This window comes from Neopelma chrysocephalum, unplaced genomic scaffold (genome assembly GCF_003984885.1).
Source record: "Neopelma chrysocephalum unplaced genomic scaffold, ASM398488v2 Primary Assembly neopelma1_96710, whole genome shotgun sequence".
In the NCBI taxonomy this organism is placed as follows: Eukaryota; Metazoa; Chordata; class Aves; order Passeriformes; family Pipridae; genus Neopelma; species Neopelma chrysocephalum.
Window position 1 is genome coordinate 1,054,547 of NW_020925354.1, and position 19,191 is coordinate 1,073,737.

The window sequence follows — 19,191 nt, forward strand, 5'->3', positions numbered from 1 at the left end:
TTTCAGAAACACTCTGAATAGTCAGTTGAATGAACACAGGACTATGTGAACTTCTGAAATATTATGTACTCTTCAGTAGTTAAAAAATAAACAGTAATTTTTAAGAAATAGTGTCTCCGTAACTAAAGTATCAAGTTGGTATAAATATTTTAGCATAATTTTCAAAATTTAATGAAGCATAGAATTTGCATCTAAAAACTGTTTATCTGTGTATCAGTTCACCAGTTTGGGTGCTGGGAAATCTACACATTTCCATAAGCACCAGAGTATTTTAACATGGGGTTTAGACCAGTGCTCAGTAGTCTGAAAAATCCCCTGACAGTTCCTTCTGCCATCCCTTTTTAAATTGTATTTTAGATGGTAGTACAAGTGGCTGACATCCAAGATTTTAATTGGTATCTGGAAATGAGTAAGCCCAGGTATTTCTTCAGAGAATGAAGTTTTTCAGCCCCCTACTCCTAATTAATTCCATCAGAATGTCACTACACTAGGGACATAATCTAGAATTTTTCTGTTGTACTTCACACTATTTTCCTTAGTTTTTGTCATATAAATTTCTGCAATTCTGAATCATAAGGAATTATGAAAACAGCAAAGTTAAAGGAAAAAGTCACTAATATTTTAGTATATCAATACTGATTGTCTCTTGTGATAGACAGTTTCATGAAATTAGTTGGATATCTTTCCTGCGTAGTTCTACATACAATATGTAACTTTTTTTTATGTCCAGTTTGACTTACCTTACAGATTTTTAAATTGTTTTGTTTTAGTTAGAAAGCAGTATTTACATGCAGCTCTGACTGCTTAGCCCTCCTCATGATCACCATGGTTAAATCCACCCTTGAAATTAAATCATTCTTGGAAAACCAGGCTCTTCATAGCATGTACTTTAAATGCTGGGTCTCCTTGCCCATTAATAGTTTTGGGGAATTGGAGAGGAACAAACTGGAGCTCTGTGTGTGCTGTAAGACTACAATGCAATTTGCAACCAGTCTTCTGATTACTGGAAGCCCCTGCCTATGTTTGCCAAGGATGTGAGACCTGTTACTGCAACAGTTGTGTAATATTGATGCTGCTGCAGGTTGCCCCAGGAGGCTGTCAGATGATTTGTTGTAAATACAACGTACATGATGGGATTGTACAGCTTGCTTTTTCTTCCTCTGTGTGACTTTGGATGTAGGCAAGTCTCGTATCCTGGAGCATCTCATTTCTGCTCCTCTGTCTTGGTTGCGCCTTCCATCACCCCCACTTCAGTCCTGACCTTGCTATTGCCTTGGTTCCCTCATTCCTGGTGTCTGACTCTGTTCCCTCACTGCTGTTGTACTCAGTTGTTTGTTCTGTTCCTGTTATCTGCTTGCTAAAATCTACTTGTTTCATAGTCCTGTTGGATACCCTTCTGTCCCTCATATCTGTTCTGGTATTTGTCTTTGAGTATGTCTTCCTCTGGATCTTGGTCTGGCTCCCCATGTTCTCTAAAGCATCCCTCAGAGCATTTCTGATATCTCTTTTGCCTGGTGAAATTACCTGTTTCCTGTCCACACTAGTGGGACTGAGGAATGCTCCAAAAGATATTTTTATCCTTCCTTTTTTCCTTATGTTCAGATTAAATATTATTTCTCTCAGCATTTCAGAGCAGAAAGATATTTCAGTTCAGATTTCTTGATTAATTCCACTTGGAGGACACAAGTCTTGATTAAGCTGTTATTTTACCAAGAAAATTGCTTTTATCAGACCTGTAGTGGAGTATTGATTACCTGAGGGAGGGCACTCAAAGTCCTCTCATCATGTGTCAGCATAAAGATTTATCTCAGACTAGTAATAATTCTGAAACAAGAGGAGGATTTGGCACTGATTAGGGGTAACTTGGATTATGCCTACAGCTCATAAAGGTCAGCTGCTATTAAAAGGATGTCTTTGCAGCTGCAGATCTCCATGTATTCATTTTCATAGTTATTTTAATGGGGACAAGCTACTACAGTAGCTTTCATATGAAAAAATTATGGCCATGATAAAAGTGATTTTTTCAGTCTACTTTCAGTTTGTACTCCTTTGAATACCAAGAGATAAGCTGGTGAAGAATTTAATATTAAATAGCATTTTATTGTATTGAAGTGTTTCATGATTTCAGTCACATTAAATTGCTAATGAGATCCACCCTGTCAATGAATAGGCTGGATTCAAAGCCTCATGACAAGACGTTCCCAATTTCCACGAACAAGGTAACCTTAAATGAACTGCTATTGGCACAGAACTACGAAAGTCAAAGTCTACTCTAACTCAGAATCTTTTTATCGACTATCTGATTATTCTTTTACTCTTTTGTTTGCTTAAGGCGCCAAGTCAATGCCATATACCTCTGACATAGTAGTTGAAGCAGAGGAACATACTGTACTAATAAATAGTAATGTCTGAGTTGCAGACAGACCTGTAATGTTTGAGACAAACAAAATCTACGGAAAAAAAATTCTTTGCAGTTTCAGGTAGAACTAAATAAATACTAATATTTCTTCACTTGCAAAGCTCGACCTATATGACTGTATACAAATCTTGTTGACTGTAGAAAATAGTGTAAAGCTTAAGCTTGTTTCTGTAGTACTGAAAGGAGTCAAATTTCAGGGAAAATAAATATGATAGTTTCCTGGGCACAAATAGAACTTATTTTAATAATGCAAAGCATGACTTCTACATGTGAGGCAGCTTTTGCAGAAATTTTTGTTACTTGCTGTTGGTAACTGGAAGTTATACTGCTGGGGATCAGTCCTCGGCTTTATAAAGTCACTTCTGCTCTCTGAGGTTTTACTCTGTTTCTTAGTTTCATTTCCTTTGTCTCATAGAATTAAGAAAGGCAGCAATACCAATGTCAGCATATAATTTATAAGGTACTTTGATTCATTTGAACAGCATTCAGCTCAGGGGATGGTGGTGACAACAGCAGCAGAAAGGTGTTGGAACACTCTGTAACACCATCTCACCCAGCCCTGTTTCCTCTGACACAGTCCAAAAGACATAAAAACCCATCATCCCCTATACAAGTTGGCAGGATTTAGACTCTTGAACATGCACCTACATGATAAATTATCCTGTGACATGTATTGCAAAGTACATTTCTGGTGTGTTGTTCAGCTTGTTTTTTCATTGAAGGCTAAGCAGGCTCAGATTACTTAATGTTTTTCATTAGAAAATAAAGCAGTTTATCATAGGCAATTTGCCTGTATGTTGAAACTTTATGTGTAACATCTTAAAGATATTTCTTTCAGTACCACATTGAGAGACAAAGAATGATCTTTCATGAAAAAGCATCCCTCTGAATGAATACACATTCATTCAGGGAATGGAGAGGTAGTTCACATATGCACAGCAAATTCAGGATTTACTTCAGTTGCACTAAAACAAAGGCTCAAAAGAAAGATGGGCTTACCCTTTTTATTTATTTTATTGTTATATTTCACAAACTTAATCTGATATTTCCCTAAAACTATCTCTTATTGTCTTTTTTTACAGTGGTAATGTAATAATGATATATCATGATATATATTTTCTATTTTATTTCTTCCTGTATAAATGCATTGCCTTACTGCATGCCTCAAGACTCACGAAAAGTTAACATTAAATCTTCTTAAAGTATGGAATGTAAATGTGAGTTATAGCTGAAATTGTAGATCAGTCATCATTTTATTTCTAAACAAAATTAGAAATTAATTACAGAGGAAAACACCACCTCAAAACTAGAAGCAAGAGATTCAGAGAAGGTGATAAACATTGTACAATAAAGTAGTCTTTCAACTGTAACAAGCTGACTTGAGGCCTTAACATAAGTATATCCATTTTGCCTACTGGCACAATGAATTCACAGTAAGGCTTTCCCATTTTCCTCCAACACAATGTGTAGCAAATAAGTCATAATACAGTTTTCACATAAACTTCCCTCACCCTGCTGGCCACTGCTCAGTCTTCCTGGGCTGTGAGCACACACTGTTGGGTCATATTCAGCCATTGACCAAGACATCAGAACTTAAACTTATATTCTTATATTCTGTTCTCCAAAGTCAACAAACTCTACACCAAACTATCATATTGTTGTGTCTCTATTATGTTTTAGTTAACCCCATGGAAACAAGAATATATCAAATAAAGGAGAAAACACACAGAGTAAAATATGTATTATACAAATACAAGTTCAATACTTCAGATGCTGGAAGACTTTGCCACTAAAATATAGGCAAACACTCCTTCCACCCCAACTACTGTGAAGATGTGTTTTGTATTTATTATGCTCTCACTGTATACCAGTTAATCATGGGTGAATTTTGTTTTTTATAGAGACATACATTGTAGTCTTTATTTCAGAAACTCTGACCTTTTAAATTGTTGTTCTTTACTATGGATTTGGGGTACTAGTCTTTACTTACATATATCACCCCCAATTTAACATGTAAGCAACCTTCCTATTGATCTAGACCTACAATTTTTTTTTACTTCTCTCCGTACAAGTGTTGTCATACATGTGTTGAAAGTCCACCCTGTCTGTAACAACTATTTTCAGACTAAGAACAGCTTATTACATTCTATTTGGCTCTGCTATAGGAAATATGTTTTTCTGATTACTTCTCTTCAACTACTCTGTTAAGCAGCACAACAAGCTTTGAACACAAAATTAGAAAGGAGAGCACTAATATTATACTTTCTGTAGGGCTGAAGAAAATCTAAGTTGCTACTGATTCAATTTAAGGGTCTTTGAAATTTTATTTAAAGTAAAGTAAAGTAGCTTTGACGGAGCAATCTCCTTTTAAGAAGAAAGATCCTGATGGGAATGCAAGTTAACAAGATGTTCTAGTATATTAAAGACAGCTTTTGAAAGCAGGTAGATAACCCCCAGACAAAACTATTGAAGTAGAAAAAAGTAGAAACAGCATAAGGTCACACTGTTCCAAAAAGTATTCATGTCTGAAATATAGCGCTGGGAAACACCAAGTAAAAGAAAAAGTCCGAAAGTCCTATTTGTCCATGAATACTTTGACAGGATTATGACTGAAGACAGCAGATGTATACTGACAAATCTGTACAGAGACTGTTGTGTTGTCTGAAGATTAATGGTTGGATGGGAGGGAGTAGAAGGGGATTTTTAAGATCAGTGAATCTTTAAAATCAGAATGTAAAAGTAAGATCGTATTATGAAAGCACTAGTATAATGCTTCCTACTTCCCACATCCTCACCCCCACCATCTGAGTCATAGCCTTAAGGAAGTTTCAAGAAGCTAGTCAGAGACTAAAGTTGGTCATGAAGCTGTGGAAGAAGCCATAGCAGAGACAAATAAATCCTGATATTTTTCCTCATATTCCTGAATATTTCTTGTGTTAAGTGTATTTGAAATACCTTTAAAATTCCAGCTGAGATACTGGCAGCAATGCAGTTGAGAGGCAGCACAGTTGGAAAGTTGCAGTAACTGAACATTTGCCCCAAAATGCAAGCAAATGGTTGGTTTTGGACTGTGCTAGATTTCACCTTGCCATGGATTCACAGCTGGAGTAGCAGATGCCTCATTCACAACTAGCCTGGGTAATGTCAGTCACAGCTTTTCAGAGAGTGACTGAAACAGAAAAACAGTGAAGTTTTTCTCCTGTCTAACTCTCCTACCTGATATACTAATTAAACTTATGAAAGTTGAGATGAGCTGGCAGTGGAACATCATGTCTCATGCTCTTCCTATGCATCCATTTAAGACAGCACTTCACCATTGCCCTTCTTCATCCCACAAGTTCTTTGGAGCTCCATTTCTAGATTGCTTGTTTCACTACTGGAAAAGCTTCCAACAGCTAGGTAAAACCACAATCTGGGTCACAGAGAAAGCTGTCTTCAGTAATTTTCACTATTCCAATATCACCCTGTACTTCCAGGAATGGGAGCTGGGGGTTAAACTGCACTGGCTTGAAGAGTGCCCTGTGACAAACCACCATAGTAGCTCCTGGTTCAAATGCCATCTTTCTTTCACCAGGATTTCTTTTTTATCCATGTTCTACTATGTATGGCTGCAAGTAGAAAAGAAAAATTCACAGCTCTATTCCCAAATGCTAAATTTGTACTGTCTCTCAGATTCACTCATGGTTATTTCTTGTCCTTGCCTGTCTTGCCAGCTCAATCACTTTACCTAAAAAATAAAAGGCAAGTGCAGAAGTGGAAATTTGGTTCCACTTCTGATGCCTAACACTCAAGGACCAGCCTTTTGGAAAAAACTAGTAACCCTCCCTTTCCATGTAGTCTTAGTTCTTACTCACTGCTGCACTTATAAGAATGGCTGAGTTAACATACTTCTGCTGTGGAAATCTTTTGACGTTTATATAAGCAATATTTGCCAATATAAATCTCAGCTAATTTATGTATTTGAGCCTGTTTGGATTCCATATGTTGCAACTAATAGACGTTGGCATTAACAAGAATGTTGTGCTACATTCTGATGTTTGACTAGAACATACAGATTTCTCTCCTTTAGGTCACTTTAGCATCATCTGCGTAAAAGCAATGTCAGAACTTATAATGGTGCTATTTTCATAAGGTCAAAGAAACAGAGCTCAATAGGCAAGAAATAGAAATGACAGCAGAGAACTAGTTATGTCCTCTTTCAAAAAAGTTTCTCTGAAGTTTTAAAAATACAGTCAAAAATATCACCTCAATCTTATCTCCCCTGCTTCACCAAAAAAAAGGGTTTAATACCTCTGTAGTTTACACATTTCCAACTTTTCCCTTTTTAATTCAGATCAGAGAAACCTACGTTTGGAATTTAAGGAGACATAAAATTTCCCAGATTGAAAGCTACCTACTAAACAGGAAATTCCATATTATCTATACAGTTCCACTTTTCTTCCAAATTTTTTTTCTCAATTCAGACTGCAGGTCTGGTCCATTACTGTGCTTATAATTGGATATTTTCAGTCCCTGTGGGTTTTTTTTCAGTTAAAAAACCAACCAAACAAAACAACAAAACCAAACAAATGAAGAAAAACAAACAACACCCCCTCCCCCCAAAAAACCAAAACAACAAACCAACAGAAAACCCCACATAAGCTTTTAAAGCTTTGATTGAGTAAGAAATTTCATCACTGAAAAGATGTGCTCGAAATCTAAGTAACAGTAGCACATGAAAGTTTCTTCGTCCACCTCACCTGCCTGCACCTGCTTATGTTTTTTTTTTAGCTCCTGGTACTTATTCTTTAAGCATATCTTATGTAAAGGGTGGAAGAATCACAGGTTTTCACTCGATCATTAGAAAATACTCAAAATCCTTCTGACTGTAGTATTAGACATGAGTGCAAAAGAACTTTACTGTGAAGGTGACTGAGCACTGGAATAGGTTTAGGTTGCCCAGAGAGGTTGTGGAGCTTCCTGCACTGGAGTTATTCAAGAACAGTTTATCTGGACTTAATCCCATGCAACTTGCTCTAGGATGACCCTGCTTGAGCAGGGAGGTTGGACCAGATGACCAGCTGTGATTTCTTCCAACCTTATGCATTCTGTGATAAACTTTATGAGACATTCAGGGGCCTGCTTGTTTCATTTTTCACTACACACCAACATTAAATGCACATTATGAAACCACCAGTAAACTGATTGCTTTTTCTTTTCTTTTCCCCCAAGTGAATTCATACTTCCTAAGGAAGACCTGGAAAGTTATCTTGTTTAATGAAGTGCCATTGGAAAATGGAGGTTTGGTATAATACAGCTTGGCCAATTAATCAGTGATGGTTCCCCTACATTAAATGAATGCTTGTCAATGTGGCTATGCATCGACTTGTGAACTTACTCTGTGGACTAGTTTCTAGCACACTTGGTTCAGAACATGAAATGTTTGAGTTTGAAAGTGTTAACACAAAATGTTAATAAATGTTCTAGAAATTTTTTGAAAATTATTTTTTCCACAAAATGTTTTTGTTTAGATGAATCAAGATTTCCAATGAAAACATGTTGCATCAAAAAGAAATAGTTTCCCATCAGCCTTATGTATTCAGTACTGCCGATACTAAGAACTTAAAAATTAATCTGTTGAACCTCAGAAAATCTTTAGGATTTTGGTACATCTGGGACAAATTTAATTTTCTTACTGGTATCTGTGGTTCAGATTATTCCATTACCATAAGAGTACTTTATAACACAAAAGAAAATCCTGAGATTCTCACCTTATGAAATATAATATTCACAGAATCAAAGAATGTGTAAGACTGAAAGGAGACACAGTGGGTCATCTGGTCCAACCTCCCTGCTCAATCAGGGTCATCCTAGAGCACATGGCACGGGATTGTGCCCAGATGGTTCTTGAGTATCTCCAGTGAGGGAGAGTCCACAACCTCTCTGGGCAATCTGTTCCAATGTCTCACCACTCTCGCAGTAAAAAATTTCAAACTAATATCTAACTTAAATTTCCCATTTTTCAATTTGTGCCCATTACTCCTTTTCCTATCACTACAGGTCCTGACAAACAGTCCCTCCCCAGCTTCCCTGTAGGCCTCTTCAGATACTGGAAGGTTGCTGTGAGGTCTCCATGCAACCTTCTCTTCTCCAGGCTGAACGGCGCCAACTTTCTCAACCTGTCTTCATAAGGGAGTTGCTTCAGTCCTCTTATCAACTTCTTGTTCCTCCTCTGGATTTGCTCCAGCAGTTCCATGTCCTTCTCATGTTGGGGACACCAGAACTCTGCGTAGTACTAGAGAGTTTTGAGACCCTATCTACTACAGGTAGGGTCTCAAAAGAGCACAGTAGAAAATATTGAGAATTCATATCTAAGAATAATATAATGATTTGGTGTAGTTATGTATCTGTTTGAAACAGAGAAAAATGGAGAGAAAAAAGTATACTCAAGAGAGGGAAGTTGAACAAAAAAACCCAAAATAATAAATGTAATACCCAAACCTCATGTTTTCCAGATGTCTCACTCTTTCAAGAAGTCGTGTGCTTTATTTTGTTGCATTTTATTTGACTTGTGCTTTTAAATTGGGAAGTAGGTGGTTCAGCATTTTGTGTTTGTATTATGCATGAGATAAATATAGTAACAAATCATTTAATTCCCAAGAATGAATAATGTTCTATGAGTGCTAAGATGTCTATCCTGTTAGCCATCAACGACTGTATAAGCTCATCCAAATATTTTTGTCTTGGTAAAGCCCTGACACTAATAATAATTTTAAAGGAACAATAAAATGGAGTAAATTCAGTTTGTCACCTACCAGTTGCTCTCATCTGTCTACAATACGGATATTACACTGTTCTGTTGACTGACCGTAATTGTTGTGGAAGAATATTGCTATTACTGTGGAGATTGTTTGAAGAATGACAGAAGTACAGAAATAAACTAATCTCTACATTTTAAGGTGATTTTTAGGAAGTTAGGGCTGTTTACGGTTTTGCTTTGGAAGGAATGCATGTTTGCTCTAAGGAGCACACCACAGTGTGGCAAAGGGTATTAGGATTCCTGCCTGAATCCTCAAGCAGATTCTACCAGAAAACAATGGTTTTGTAAATTAGTAAAGTGTTCTGTCATCTAAAGGAGTGATTTAATATGGAACACTTGGATATATTTACAGACGCAATCTGACCGTAATCTTTAAGTTTGCATAGCTAGGATTTTCTAAGCTGCCTGTGTTCTACATGACTTCCATGAGATTACATCTGCCTTCTGTTGCTGGCTCCTTCTGGCTCGTGTGGATGAGCTTATCTAAAAACAAAAAATAGTTCTGTTTTAAGACATACTAGAGAATAGAATTCTGGCTCACAGAACACTTTGTTGAATAAGTGAATAAGATACCAGTTCTTTAATAGTATTAATTTAATAATATTAAAATTTAATGCAGCCTTTCTAATTGTATCAGCTCTAGATCTATCTAGGCTTATTATGTGAACCGTGTGCTTCATTTTGGTGGGTGCTGTTTAAACGTACATTGAGAGGGTTCCTGCTCCCAAGATCCTCAGCCAAAATAAAGAAGGAAAACATGATAAAATAGGGATTGAAATCAGTGTTTGAAAAAAGAAAATAACCCAGTTTACAGAAGAAGGCATGAGATGCAAAACCACAGCCTTTCTGTAGTACAGATTTTACCATCAGTTCTCAACCTTGTAACATTATTTATAATTTTCAGTAGTTGATTTAAAAAAACAACCTCTATGTGAGGTTGTTAAAAAACTGCATATTTTGCTCTTCAGTATGGCACAGAACTTGTAATTTTTCAAAGAAAAATATGAACAGGCTGTTGCTATAAGAATACTTAGATATTCTGTTCTATATTATACCTGCAATATGAGTGACAATGTAAATCTCAAATTCCTTGCTTCATTCAAATAGTTTTTAAAGTTTGATAGAATTATAAAGCATTGGCATTTAGAATTTTATTAAAACCATGATATTAGATTTAATACCTGTCTCTCAAACTGGGAATGTAGTATTTCAGTGAAATACTTTTAGATCCTGAATATACCTGTACAGAGTTTTCTTTTTAAAACATGCGATAATGAGATCATCCAACTTTATAATAAGAAAAATCAAAAGTGAATTCACCACTGAAGAGTGGGGGAAAAAAAACTTCAAAGTCCAAAACGTGATGAATCAGTCCCTAAATAAATATCCTGAGCTAATCTTTTCTTAACTTCAAAAGAATTAGCTCTAAGTAACATAAGCTGTAAGGCACACAAACTCCTTGCCATGGGCATAACTGCAAAATAATACACTGAGTACAGTCAAACACTTCTCAGTGGAAATAGGTTTCTTCTCCATGGTCACTTCAACCTGCAGAAACCCACACTCACAAATCTAGAAATTACTTCAGTCTCTGTGCAGGAGAGGATTGCACCTTCTTCCTGTTAAAACTATTGCTCTTTGCATGAAAAGATCTAAAACAATTGGTAGATGAGAATAAGTGGCAGATATTATATCTATATCAATGGGACTTGCTGACTTGCTTTCCCAATGGTGTATTTTTCAGCTGGCAGAGGCTTGGAAGGGTTTCCATTTCCCATTGAAACCACATATAGTTTACATGAAGCAATGTTGAATAAAATGCATAAGCAGAGCTTGAAGCAGGGATCTAGGCTGAGTCCGGACACAAAGGCTGGCCTACAACCAACATGGCTTGGGGTTCCAGCAGGATGCAATACCTAATAGCTATTTACGCTTCTCGGAAAGTATTTGGAGATGCCTACAAGCTTAGACACATGGGATTTTGAATGTCAGTGCTGTGTAGGTAAATATTTTAGGCATTTCTGTGATTCGATAGCAGAAAAGTGGAAGTCTGAAGACACTTTACGAATCTCAGATGTTCGTATGCTTAAATATTCATGATAAATTTTCACCCTCTAATGGGAACATAAAGGAAAGTCAAAATCAGCCATCTTTCTACTTCAATTTTCATCATTTGAAATTTCTGCATGACTGCTATGAAGCTAAGATTGAGAATAGACAACTTCACTGTCATTTTAAGCTTCAAAAGTGCTGATTTTGACTTTGTGACTTTGCAGCACAACTTTGGACACACACAAACACAGGAATATTTTATTTCCCTTGTGAGTGCTGAGGTCTCTTACAACTTCCACTTTATGGAGTTGCCTGAATAAGAAGTGAGCTCTGTTAGTAATGAGTCCTGGTTTTAAATAATACATTCCTGAAAATATGGGTTTTAAAGTGTTGTAATGCCTGGCTCACTTACCTGTTCTCTCTCTGAACCATTCTCTATTTTTATATCTAATTTGTTATCAACACAGAAAGACAGTAGGCTGCTTGAGAGGAAAGCAGTTCTCCTAGCAAGATACTGTCTGTCTGGAATTAATTTTCCTATACTGGGAAGGAATAGCAAAAATATACAGACTTCCAGAACATGCCAACAGGTGCCTTTGGGACTAAATCAACTTAAAGATCAAATATCAGCTCAGGGAGAATGAGTTATTTTCCTCTTTCTTTGGTTTTTGCGGTTTTTTGTTGGGTTTTTTTCTTAATTTGTCTTAATTAGAAGTGCTTGCAGTCGAAAACCAAATGTCATACGCAGAACACTCCATTAAAAGCTAAGTACTCTACAGATATGTTCCCCTTTTAATAACTGTTGCAGAATTATAACCTGGATTCCCAGGAAAATTCACTTGTCAAATTTACTAGGAATAGCCAGGGAGCTGGCGGTTCCTGAGGAGCCAGAACTTCCAGAAACCACCATTTCATAATGCCCATCTCAAATCAAGGGCAGCTGCATTTCCAGTTGCATATGACACAGGGGAATATGCTTATTCCCCAGCTCAATTAGGAACACTTCTGTCCTTTGGAGTTATCTTCTGTACTTCTTTGCTATGACACATTTTAGAAATTGTTCAATTTATCCAATTTAACAGCAACAACAACAAAAAAAGCCCCTCTTCCTTCATTTGCTGATTTTAGGCCATTATGACCACAAAGTGTACAGAAGTGTTTTCTGCTGGCCTATAACCAGTGCCAAGTTCTCCTTATCTTCTCCTGGGAAAAGATTAGGTTGAGTATATTGTTGATACAATGTTTTATAAGGGCTTCTAATAAACTGTTGTGTGCTTATACTAAAGAATGCATATTGAAGAATATTACTTTCTGCTTGAATGCAGGGCATGGGAGCCATAAGAACTTGGAGTCCGTGGGAAAATTCCATCACTTCTTGTTCCTTGAAAATTGCTGGCTTGGTGAAAATTGCCTTTATGCCTGAGAAGGAGCAAAGTCAGTCACTGCCTTTTTCTGATAGCTGTAAGATCAAAAAAGAATGTGCATTCTTGTTCTTTTCTTTACCATCTATTGTCACAAGATATAGAATAAAAGTGCTTGGAAACACACCATATCTTGGGGCCTTGTGGATAACACTGTTGACAAATGGAAGGGCCAGCCCAAAAATTTGGTCAGAGTTTTGAATTGCATGATAAAATATAAAGAGGGTCAAAGATGTAAATTCTGTTCCTAGTCACCCAAGAGAGAAAAACAGAAGTAGTGATATTCCACTTGCCCTTTGCTGAAAGACTGGGAAAAAAACCCTTTTATATATGATGACTAGGACAGGGAAATAAGATTAATAATAAGGCACTGAAACTGGTCATATAAATAAATGAATGAGCTCAAGATATTATCTGGGGATCATTAATTCATGTTGTTTCCAACTAGGCATAAATGGAATGAGTGATGAGGTTGACACTTCCACAAAATCAACCGAATATTATACCTTATCCTAGCAAGCCTAAGTAACTTTCTGGGTGTATTGTGTTTTCTTTGCTGGTCTGGCACCTGCTATGTCAGGTGTCATTTTCATATGCAAAACATATGTATATATAGTATTTCAACCTTTTCCTTTTGCACAATCATCCACATACCATTTTGTGCCGGGTTCCTACTATGCTTTTCTTCTAACCAAATACCTCCTGGCTAAAATTTTGAATGTTTGTTTATACTTAATTTAGCCTGATTTGTTTGCTTGCTTCTGTGTGTAAATATTTGGGGTCTTTGGTTTAAAGTTCTACCTTGCATGGCAGATTACCTTTGATGCCCTACAGGCCAGAACTCAGAATAAAGAATTTTTTCTAAAGTATTCTCTTTCATGCTTTATTTCTGCCTTCTTTAGCATAGAAAATTACCTATAAAAGTTGAAATATCCAATAAAGAGGAAAATCAGTTACAGGGCTGATTCCTGGGATTTTGTCAGGCCAGGGATGGTACTTCAACATGATGGTAAATTACCACTAAAAGTAATATAAGAGGTTGGGCTTTTACTTTTTTATTCCTTATTCCTACCTCAAAATTTTAGAGAAATAGCATTTCCCCAAAGATGTCTTCTTTTCTAATTCTTCCTCCAAGATCTCTGGTTTTCATACCCTCTTTGAAATCTTTTCCAAAGATTTTTCTAAGATTACTCTTTTCTTCTCAGCTGTAACCCACTACTGATGAGCAAAACAAATTTCTTGAGATACTGTGTTCAAACTCTTTTACCTTACTGCTCAATTTTCAGTTTTCTCTGACTTTCGTAAGACTTATTGTTAAAAGAAATCCCATCATAACAGTGCAGAGTACAGCACTGGTCTCTGGTATCTGGTCTCAAAAGTATATTCCATGTTGCTGTGTCTTTAGGCTCTGTAAACAGCACGTGAAAAGATTAAGATGCTTACAAAAGGCATCCAAAAAATCCAACATACCAGGTAAGTGTTCTGAAAATCTTTGCAGGGTGGAGGGTTTTATACTTTCTGAGTTATGGGCCCTATACTGTCATATTCATGGAGGGTCTTCTGTCCACTAAGAATTCACAGTCTGAGCCCTCCTTCACCACTTCTATGTCCACTCTTTTGCTAAGTAAGAAAGAAATAGTTCTTTATTCCAGAAACAGGTGATGATGATTTTTTCTTGATTCAGATTGCAAGTAAACCACATTGACATTTCTGCATCTGGACTTTGAGCTGTACTGGAGCTGAATGGATCCAAACTGAAAGAGTTTTAGTTTCTTTCTTGACACTGAGAGTATCTTTTTCCATCCATATGCCACAGAGCATTTAATAGAGATAATGAAATATTAATTAGAACAAGAATAGAACTCCAGCTCTCCCTTCTCCTAGGAAAGTGCTGTAGTCACTGGAGCATTCAGTCATGAAAAGCATTACCATTTCCAATCAATATTCAGCTACTCTACACAGTGTGAAATAGCTCTGGGAGGATAGAACGGAATTCTGTTCCAGAACCAACAACATATGTTTTTCTTTCAGGAGGTAGAACATGTGTGTTTAGATCCATCCTGGAAGACAAGGAACTAAATCTGTATCTCCTGCCTTCTGCATGTTGTGCCAATCTTTGAGACAAGTGAAAAGGGGAGGAAAGGGTTTCTTTAGATGCTTCTTGTCTGCAGCCTAGTCTGACAGACACGCATCATTGAACCTTGGGAAAACACCAAGGTTCTCAAGAATCATGGTTAGGATTAATTTCACGGCAAGTTTCAAGCCAGTGGATTGAAGATGAGACATTTCCAGGCGTGTTCTGAATAAAACTTTTGGAAGCTTAATGTTCACCTGAGACATTGGCTGAGATGAGTGCTGTCTTCTGAATGAGCTGCCTCTTGAGTTGTGTTGTGCAGAGATTGCAAGGACTGTGGTTTCAGTGGCCTCTAAACAGAAAACCTAGATACTAGGAAATAAATTGAATAGTTCCTGCCTCCCTTGGATTTATTATTGTAGTGTCCTTGCAAACTGCAAGATGATACTCATGCCAATGATAGATATCTAATATCAGAACTAAGAGAATCAAGATAAAAACATTTTTATAAATAATTTTTTTCAGTTAGTGTAGACCTTGTTGAAATCACTACAGTGAACTCCTATCATCTGTTCCACTCTGTTTGAGAGTAACAAGTACCTTGCTGGTATTTCCATCTACACTGTGTTTTTACTGAAACAAGATTTATATAATTTACTTCCAGCTGACTTTTTTCATCCTCTTTTAACGGCTGTATTTGTGTAAGGCTGAGAAATACTTAATGTTTAAGGCTGAAGATTCCTAATTTCTGATCTGTGGAATTTTTTCTTCATGTTTATATTATGGCGTTTACTAATTTCTGTAGATTTGAGAAATCTGAGTCTAATAGAGTACAAATATTGGCTTTGGGGTGAGGCATTTGTATGTGTGTGTGTTTCTTTTTTGTTTTTTTCCATGTTTCTTTTTTCGTTTACTTCTTACAAATTCAAGAAGCACTGAAGAATGTAAGAACAACATTAAGAATGTAATTCTATGTATAAACATTCAGTAGTTTCAACACATAGAATCCTCAAACAATATTGAAGCCTATCTGTATCCAACCCAAGTTTCCTAAATAGTAAGCATGTGCAGATCCTTTAAGGAAATCCAGAATGCACAGCAGAATTTAACCAGTTCTGAAGCTTTTTTCTCTCTCATAATCAAGTAGGAACACCTGGCAGTGTAACAGCTGCCTATACATGTTTCAAAGCTGTTATGAACAAGGCTAAAAAAGGTACTCCAATTCAGGATGTCTCAGGGTAGGTGTGAATGGGATAAGAATCTTCCTGCCCAAGCTCTGGAGCAATTGAAGGTCTATTTTATGGTTGCCAGTATGCAATACTTTCCTTAGCTGGGAGAATGTTAAAATCCCTCTGTATCTCTATTACTCTATGTTAATATGCATATTTCAAGTCTTAGACTCAACTTACTGGTAGTTTTCATCTTGATCATCCATTTTTGTTTCGCTGCAAGATGGTCCCTTTCCCTCCAACAGATTCAGTGAGTTTATCTGCATCCATTGTCTTGGTCTTTGTAGCCCACAGAAAGTGCTGACAGATTCCTGAAATGTGAGATAGTTCTCTGTACTTCTTGCATCTTTCTTCAGATGCAAAACACCCTCCTGTTTGGTTTTTTTCTTTCTTATTTTTGGCAAACTAACATGTCATTCCATTCACTGCACTGATCTTTTCAGCTTTACGTGTGTACAAGTTTCAGGGTTTTTTCTGTCCTGTAAAATACTTATTTTTTCCCACTACAGTGATGTGATAACTTTCTCCACCCTTCATGTATTTTAATAGCTGCCATATGATGTAGGTTGGCTCCCCTTCCATCCCCAGGAGGAGACCTAGTGCATTCCTGCTGGTCACTGACATAGGAGGTGATGCCATCTCCTCATCTCCCCCGCCTGTCCTTCCAAAAGGGTCTATCGGTCTATTCCAACACTCCAGTCATAGGATGCCTCACATCTCCCTGAAGCCAACATGATCATAGCCCTGTAGATGTGCGCATGTCTCTAACTCGTTTATTCCATTTGCTTTGAGGCACTTAAGTTGGGCCTTGATGAAGTCAGCTTACTGTCTAGAGTGGCTGGAATTCCTTTGTGTTGCTCTCCAGGTGCTCTCCTGCTGACCTGTGATCCTTCTCCAGACTCTGGGCATCTCTTGTTGTTTTCTGACATAAAAATGGAAACTGGTAGGAATGGGATGGATCAAGGCTCCCCTCACCTGGCAGCTTTAGTTTAAAGCTCTCTTCATCAGCAAACCTATGACCAAAAATGTTCTTCCCCTTCTCTGGCAGAAGGACCCCATCAGCCCTGGTACAGAAATGATGGGCAAGTTACTTAAGGGTTATACATGCAAACATAGTTTAAATCAGAAGTTCTTTCATAAAATCTTTATAAATCTAGCATTACTTGCCTTAGCATTTGTCCATTTTGACTATTTGAGGTTTAAACCCTACAGGTAGGACTTCCCTTTCCACTGCTGTATTTCTGTAGTATCAGCTGCATTGAGATCCCAGTTTCAGATATGGGTGTTCTGGGCTCTGTTTTTTTATATATAAAAATAATCAAACAGCTATATTTGTACAAATGAAGATATGCTTTCCCTAGCAAAAGCTGTGTGCACTTGACATACATCAACTATCGGATGAGTGGTTCTTTTAGAAGAAAAATAACCATATGCCATACAAAAGAACTGGGAATGTAAAATACGTATTAAAAAACATCCATCACTTTTCAGCTTTCAACTGGTCAATTGCATAGATCAAAATAAGTGAAATATGAAGTGACCTGCAAACATTAGCTATGAGTTTGAATGCTTCTTATTTTATTACCTTCAGGTAAAAATGGACTGTCACATTACGATGGAAAATAGAGAAACCCTGAGAGCAATCTTTCTGCAATTTGGCATGTATTGGGCGAAAATCAAAGAGAACATTTGGTTTATTGTCAAGATAGCTGTATAGGAGATGCAGATGCAGACCATCAATAATGTCAGCATTATACCTTTTAACTGGAATACTGTAGGACTGTTATAAACATGTAGTAAAAAGATAAGGACTTCAGCCTGTAACTAAAATACAAAAGGTACTGAATGGACACTGCTAGCTTTCCTTCCATTTATAGTATAATTGTAGCTGTTTTCAAGCAAGCTATGACATGATAAGGAGTAAAAATTCAATGTCAGTAATATAATTTGGTATTCTATATCAGTGTTTCTTAGCAACAACCCAGTAATGTTCAGTGGAGGCCATGCTCAAATGAGGTAATACTATATCAGTGGAGAATATTTTCAATGAATGCTTATACTTCAGGTTTTTCTCTGAAAAAATGTACATGTTACAAGAACCTTGCTGTTCTATGTTGAAAACATGGATTGCTGCGTTGCTCTGTTTTGTTTTTAACAATCTTCATTTAATTCACCTGTGCCAGTGTTCATTAAGCCAAAACCAAAACTCGCTTTAAAGTACTTCAGTTCTATTTGTTGTAAATGAAGGTTGTCTCTCCTGTCAAGGAGGCTGTCTTTCAGCCCCTGAGATCTCTCTCAAGTAATTCTTGGAACACACACAGTGTTGAATGTGTATATATATAAAGTAAAACCTTAAGAAAGAAAAACTTTGGGTTTTTTTCCCCATGTTCAAGATACGATGTCTAAGATATGTTCACAACCCTTCTCTCTTAAAGTCCAAGCCATTCCAGAAAGCAGGTAAATTTTTAAAATTTCAGCATCCAGAGGGGAAAGATAGTTAAATAATAAAAATAGAAGAGAAGGAACAGGGAATGTTAGAGATTACTACTAATATCTTTATATCATATTTTAATATTTTTATAACCTTATGATTCTTTATTCATTACTCAAAAGACAAAGAACTGTGTGTGAACTAACACTATTTTGACAGCAACTTGGATCAGGATCAAATTCTTTCCTGCTATTCACAGATGTGCCTTCATGCAGGTTTGTATTACCTGAACCTCTCATCCCTCTATGGTCAGAACTGGAGAAAACGCATCTTCTGGAAGTTTTCATGCCTGATTATTTTGCATTTCAGCTTTTTTTTTCTTTTCTGATGCAAGTATTAGGGAGATACACAACCTTAGTGCTTTTGAAATAGCAACCTTTCATAATAATAGAGGAGCATAAGTATAAAGTAATTGGACTTCGATCAAAGAATGAGCCTCCCTTTGTCAGAACAAGCGCTTAATGTACGTGTATACCATTTACTTCAAATTATTTTTCCAGTCAGTTAACAATCATTTAAGGGCCATCAGAAGAGCTCGGCCTCTGAAAAAAACATATTTTGTGTCAAAGCAACAATGCAAATGAAAGGGATAAAGATAGCATAAATATGAAGATAATGTAGTGAGCAACTGACATTTATGAAAGTAGTAGGTATCCCTGGATTGGGAAATCTGTGCTCATGTTGGTTCAAACATGCCATTTACTTC